Source organism: Nerophis lumbriciformis, linkage group LG26 (genome assembly GCF_033978685.3).
Source record: "Nerophis lumbriciformis linkage group LG26, RoL_Nlum_v2.1, whole genome shotgun sequence".
Classification (NCBI taxonomy): Eukaryota; Metazoa; Chordata; class Actinopteri; order Syngnathiformes; family Syngnathidae; genus Nerophis; species Nerophis lumbriciformis.
Genome location: NC_084573.2, coordinates 24767501 through 24775000, shown reverse-complemented (window position 1 = coordinate 24775000; position 7500 = coordinate 24767501). Strand labels below are relative to the sequence as shown.

Here is a 7500-nt window from a genome sequence, read left to right as displayed (position 1 = left end):
GCGGCGCAGGTGCATTAACCGGCACCAGGAGGCGGGATTACTGCAAGCCTCACACTTCTTCGCAGCAGTTTTATGATCGCTCAGCACAAGAAATACGTTACACACATACAGTTGTTGACAAAATACACTGTACATTATATACCTCAGCTAACTAAACTATGGAAATGTATAATATAATTCATAAAGCAATACAGTCTCACTGCACAGCAGGCCAGCAGTTAGCCGGGTCCGCAATCCATGTTGAGGCACAATTGAGTGACGTGCCTCAAATGGCTGCTGATCACCGCACCGTCTCTTCTCAGTATTTGAACGGCAAATGTGAAAATTCAGCGATTTTGAATAAAAATAATCTAAAACTGGTGAAGTTAAATGGAAAATAACTTTATAGTATAATCCCTGAATACATATAACAATTTAATTATTTTTTTTCTTTTTACATTTTTTTTCTTTCCATGATGGCAGGTGAGGCCCTGCCTCACCTGCCTCCAGTGGCCGCACGTCACTGATACATATATATGTATATATGTATATATATATATATGTGTATATATGTGTATATATATATATATATATATATATACGTATATATATATATATACACGTATATATATATATACATATACGTATATATATATACACGTATATATATATACATATACATATATATATATACGTATATATATATACGTATATATATATATATATATATATATGTATGTATGTATGTATCTATATACATACATACATACACACACACACACACACACACACACACACACACACACACACACACACACACACACACACACACACACACACACACACACACACACACACACACACACACACACACACACACACATATATATATATATCTTTAAAATATGAATCATAAAAAACCCACTAATACTTACTCTTTTTTTTAATGGTGGTTTCAAACAATACACAGATTTATCTTCTTTTATATATATATATATATATATATATATATATATATATATATATATATATATATATATATATATATATATATATATATATATATATATAAAATAATATTGAGCTGAGTGTTTTCATTGCATAACGAGCTGGATTTTTCAGCAACTGAAGAACACTTGAAGTTTTCCCATCAGTGCCAGTAACAATGTGTAGTCCTAATTAAAAACTCAACTGATTGCTCACAGAAGGCCAGTGAAAAACTGTTGCAAGGCTCTTGAGTGATGCACAAAAACACACAGCGCCTAAAAAACCCAGTAGAAGAACATAACATGTGACTTTGTAGAGCAGTCAGACATAAGAGAAACAAATGACAGTGCTAACCGTATTTTTTGGACCATAGGGCGCACCGGATTACAAGGCGCATTAAAGGGGTCATATTCTGATTAGTTTTTTTTCTACATATAAAACACTTCCCTGTGGTCTAAATAACATGTAATGGTTGTTCTTTGGTCTAAATGTTGCATGGATGATGTTTTACAGACCATCTTCAAGCCGCTTTCTGACATTCTCTACAGGATGCACCGTTTTGTGGGCGGTTTTATTTATGTGCCTCCACTTCGACAGCGTCTTCTCCCCGTCATCTTAGTTGTACCGGTAGTTTTTAGCACTTCCATAGCGAGTCTACTGACGGATATAAGTTCGAACTGTACGCTACTTAGTATCAGAAATGGCAACAGCGGGGGATGAATAAACCATAACAAGAGGATTGAGGGAAAAAAACAACCTTATTGACTACGGCGCGGACTACAATGGCGGACTTGCGCAAATTTTCAGAACTTATGCAGATCCCAAATTCACATCAGCAGGTACCAATAGGTAAGAAAAGTTGGTTTTGCATAATATTACGACACAAAACGGCAGATAATGTCTCCTAATAGATGCCATTTTGGGCTCCTTATACACACATCATAATAATACTCGTATGCTGAAGCACAGTACGTCTGACTATGGTAGCCCTCATGCTTGGCGTTCCATCAAGGGGTGTGGTTTCGTAGCTTAGCAAAGTCGTAATAATTGTGATGTTCTATATTCCCAATGGAAAATCTAAAGTTTTGGTGTTGCTTGCTTACAGTCATCTATTGAACAGGCATCAACCTGCAGTCCACTCTCATATGTGTTACTGCCATTTACTATTCACACATATTACACCATGTACCACATTAAATCGCTTCAAGGTCGGTAAGCCCAACAAGGATTAGAACATACATAAGACACACCGGGTTATAAGGCATACTGTCAATTTTTGAGAAGATGAAATTACTTTAAGTGTGCTTTATAGTCCAAAAAATATGGTATATTAAATATGCACATACAGAAAATAAAGAAGCGGCACAAACTCATGATGGAATTATTTATTTCAGAAACTGTAATCACTGCAAATGTCTTTTTCAGACCTTTACATTTCACATAAACCAAATAGACAAAACAGCTTCAGTTCTGTGTAAAGTTCCACGGTTGTCATGGTTACGTCACACATCACGGCTGGTTAAAAACGTCCAAATAGAGCGTCACTTCATTGTGAACTATCTCACACCTGCTATGATCTCTTTTTTTTTTTTTTTTTTTTTTTTTTTTGAGGGGTGGGGACTAAAAATAAGATTTTTGTTTTCCAAGTTTGGAAAAGGCGAGCACCTCCCTCTGTTGGACGGAAACTGCAACGACGTGAAAAACGACTATCAGGTTTGCGCGGAACGCACGGCTCGTTGTCACGCCGTCATCCAAAATATGTAAACTCCATTAGTTTGACAAAAAAAAAAAAAAAAGTGCAAAGGTTTCTTACAAAATGAAAATAAACAATACTGGATAAAGTGGAAGGAGTGAGGAGACAACATTTGACGTGGGTCAGACATGTTTTCAGGTATGTTACAAAATCTGGAGCACTTTGCATGTACAACAAAATAGGGATTATTATCTATATTCACAATTCAGTCACAATCTGACGGGGGTCTTTTTTTTTTTTTTTGGAAGTGTTTCACATGACCACAGAATAAGAAGGCAAACTAAATGGAAATGTACAACCTCATTGGCAAATCAACACTTAGATTCATGTCGCGATTCTTAAAACAGAACCTTTTGTGGCGTAAACATCAAAGAGTCGACATTCGGAACGTGTTGGAATGTTATGGTGGTCAGCGTGCGCCACTAGCGTCGATGCTACCTGCTCGTAACGCTGGCGCGTGTGTGAAGGGAAATACCGCAATCACCCGAATGTAAGACGGTATTTTTTTTTTCCTGACAAAAATCTCATATTTAGACGGACTTCTTCCCAAGCGAGTCAGAGCTTTTCTACCCGTCACTCACACAGACACCAGTGCGCCGAAGAGATGCTTTAAAAAACAAAAAAACGTGGTTCAACTGTTGGCCGAGTTAGCAAGCAAAGGAGCTAATTTAGTACGATTTTGGACAAAATGTAAAATGTTACAGAAGTAGAAATGGAGGTTGTGTACTTTATGTCTTATTTATTCATGTTATTGACAGAAATCATGGCAAAAATGTTTTTTATGCACAGAAGTCGTGAATTCTTTGAGGAAAATATGACAAATTCTGACAAATACTATTTTTTTTTGTCGCTGTTGTGCAAGTAATTTTGTGCGTTTTTCTGACTAAATGATAACATGCATAAAAAAGAACTGTGTTTGTGAGTGATGACATGCCGGAATATTTACGTTGCAGACTGACACCTAGTGGAGTAAAAAGATACTACGAGATCATTGCCCAGTTATTCACCGTTTGTTTTCTCTGCTATGAGTTGGAAATTGTTTTTTGATTGTTTGATGGAACTATCAACTGGGGAATTTTTTAAATAAATATTTAAACAATTATTTAAATATGTCATTAATTAGAATTGGAATTAAATACATATGTTATTAAATGTGTCAATGTATTTATTGTAAAACGACATTAATTAATTTACTCATTTATTTATTTCATAATTTATTTTGTGATTTAATCAAATATATTATTTAAATATTTCATGGTTTATTTAATTATTAAATAATATTTAAATAAAAACATTTATTAAATCATGAAATCATGATATAATTGAATCGTGAAATAATTAATTCATGAAATACTTATTAAAATAATTAAATCATGACAATTTAGTCATGGAATAATTAAATCAAATCATTAATTAAATAATTAAACCATGATATATTGGAATCGTGAAATAATTAAATCATGAAATACATATTGAAATAATAAATTTAATAATGAAATAAATAATTGAATAATTCATTAATGAAATAATTACATTTTAAAAATAATTATGTATTGAAACAGTTACATTCTGAAATAATTAAATCATGAAATACCTCAATCATGAAATAATTAAATATAGAAATATTTAAGGCCTGAAGTAATAAAATTATAAATTAAATTAAATCAGTCAATTAAATCTACTCTTGCAATACATGAATGACAAATTAAAACCTTTTTTTTTTTTTTTAATTCCAACTATAATGAATTAAGGACACATTTAAGTATTTATTTTTCTTATTTGCCCTTTCAAAAAGGTTCTGCAGCTACTTTTTGAGTCCAGCAGAGGGCGCTGTCTGACAAGTCAAATCCCTTTCCATCTCCCAGCAGTGAGACGCTTTGACGAGACCTGCTGTTGAAAATCTCATATTACACGTCAGGTACAAACAATGCATCCTGCAATCGATTCTTCATATGTAAAAAAAATTAATAAAATAAAGATAATTAAATTGTGGTTAATTGGTACAGAAAACGGGGATTATTCGCGGTTTGCCACAATTAAAAGGTGCAGCACGACAGTGTTTTTGTGTTGCAAGAGGAAAATATTACAGATCATTTGATGACACAATTGTATGTCCGTAGACAACCATAATGTATCCTGCCTGGCACCCTCCAACCATTGTGATTATTATGAGATATTCTTTTGCCTGCGTGTTTGTGTGCGATGGAGAGAAGGTTTCACTTTCATGTGTTGCCCAGGTGCTGTCTCAAAGGCACGTTGGCCCCTGGAGGAAATGACCACAGTGACTAGGCACAGCTGGATAGACTGATGTACATTCACGCTATGACCTCACACACACGCAATATATATATATACTTTTTTTTTTGTATTCAAAGATAAATTTAGTTAGATAATCTTGGAATTTCTCAGCGCGTCCTCATGTTCACCGACCTGAGGGATTAAGTATAGAAGTGAAACGATAAGCTCCTTTTAGGCAAAACTAATCCACCTGTGATTGTCTAAAAGCTGGCATACGTCGACCCACCATACCAAGTGTTCCTAACCAACATTAAATAACCACTAGTGGGCGCTGAAAGCAACACAACAGCAGGCTGGAGCACCACAAAGTACAACAAAATACAGTCCCTCCAGGAATTGGCAGTGTTCCCGTCGCGCCGATTTGGGCCAATGCCCGCAAATTACGCACAGCCTCGCTACTTTGTTCAAAACTGGCAAATTCCCCGCACATTTTGGCCAATTGCCGCCATATTCGTCATTAAATTTGTTTCGGAGCACATGTCAACGGTCTAATTTAGCCGAAGCAGGAACAACAACATTATTTGACAACAATTTATCAACTATTGATAGCTCGTAGCTTGTTTCCTGTCTGCAATGCTAAGCCTTCTGGGTAATGTATTCTATAAACATTGAGCAACACACTTTCCTCGTTTACATGTCCAGTATTTATTAGATTTATCTCACCTTTGTTTATCCGGAACATACTATTATTTACAATGCTGTCCGAGCAACATTTACATGTTAGAGATGTTGAAGTGTGATGATACCAACAAAAATTTGCGCATTAGATGGCTCTCAAATGCGCTTAAATGTGCAGGGGGTAAAAGTGCTGGAATATAAATGAATGTTGAAGACAGACAAAGACTTTTCAAGTGTAAAACATACACAGAGAATGTCTCCAACTTCTGGACGACAATAAGGACGCCTTTGGAGGTGTTTCTTTTTGTATTCATGATTACTTATTACTATTATTAGTTATAATGAAATAAAACAGTAATCTGACATTGAGCTCAGAGTATGTGCTTTTACCGCCACCTAGTGTACACGTGAAACTCAAAAATGTAGAATATTGGGTAAAAGTCCATTTATGGCAGCAATTTGACCTCTAATGAGATATAAATTCATTACATGTAAAATGAAATACTTCCAGCTTTTATTTGTTATAATTTTGATGATCATGGTTTACAGTAGTGATTTTCCAGCTGTGGTACGCGGGCTTCATTTAGTACAGTGTTTTAATTTCCTACATTCAAACAAAGCCAAAAATACTAAATATACTTGGTAAATAAAACCTTGGCCTTGTTTTTACTGAATACTAAGGCCTACAATGCTACTGTGTTGTAATATTGGTCATTATGGTGGTACTTGGAGAGTAAGGTTTTTTTGAGTGAAAAATGTTTGAAAACCACTGCTTTACAGTTTTTGAAAAAAAAAAAAACCCAACATTTTCTGAAATTATCCATTTGAGGGTTTTCACAAGCTGTAAGCCATAATTATCTTAAAAAAGAAAATCCAAATTTTGAAAATATTTGAAGTTGCATGTTTTGAGCCGATCACAGAGGTGTCCGTAGAACGTCCTCCGGCACATTCTGAAAATACTACTACAAGAAGTGGAATAAAATAAAAGAGCAAACGGGTGAACTGTAACGAGAAAATGTTGCAATATTGACATTAATAAGTAACACAAAGCTGCCATGTCGGCAGTTTTTTTTTAACTTTGAAACAGTCTATTGCTGAAAAAATAATAAACTTAAAATCGATGATGGATTTGAAGTTGATGTAGAGTATTAAAAGTAAAAATTATTTGTTAAAATACAACTTATTTTGAACATTTAGTGCCTATTTAAGGCTCAAAATACATTGCATGAAATATTATATTATTTATTTTGAAAAATGTTTTGTGGAAAATATTGCATATTTTGTGTTTTTGCTATAAAAAAAACTGTTTTCTTACACAAAAGAAAAAGGGCATAAAACATTAAAAAAATAACTTTATGGTGACGTTAGATCTAAAGTTGATCAATAGATATTTAAGTGTTGAAAGTTTAAAAAAAGATTAATATATTACTTATTTTTTTAACACTTGTTAGTGGGGGCCATTTGGATCCCCAAAAACTTTAGGCTAATTTTTTAAAAACCGCAATTGTTGAAAAAATAATAATGACCAAAAGCAATGTTATGAATTATTTTCCTACTTAAGGTTCAAATTACAAAAAATATTTTGGGGAAAATAATGCATATTTTGTGTTTTTGCCCAAACAAAAAGGGCATAAAACATTTATAAAAATACTTTATGGTGACGGCTAGATCTGGAGTTGATCAATAGAAATTTAGGTGTTGAAAGTAAAAAAAATATTAATATAAAACTTATTTTTAACATTTTAGTGACTGAGACCGTTTTGGGTGCCCGGGACTTTCAATGTTCACTAAAACACCCCTGGCCTATTATATATTAGTTCCAGGCCTATTATATATTAGTTCCATCCACCTTGTAAACCTACCCA

General features: G+C 33.9%; 1 protein-coding gene across 4 annotated transcripts in view; it reads right to left on the bottom strand.

Moving 5' to 3' along the window:
• Positions 1 to 7500, bottom strand: part of sipa1l1 (signal-induced proliferation-associated 1 like 1) — a 209495-nt gene that overhangs the window by 6307 nt on the left and 195688 nt on the right. For 3 of the 4 annotated variants that reach the window (XM_061987120.2, XM_072916278.1, XM_072916280.1), the window contains one exon: positions 6553 to 7500. This exon is cut by the window's right edge. The exons of the other annotated variant lie outside the window; for it this stretch is intronic. The gene's annotated coding sequence lies outside the window, so the exon portion shown is untranslated. Of the gene's footprint in view, positions 1 to 6552 lie in introns of those variants that run through there. 4 annotated transcript variants of the gene reach the window in all.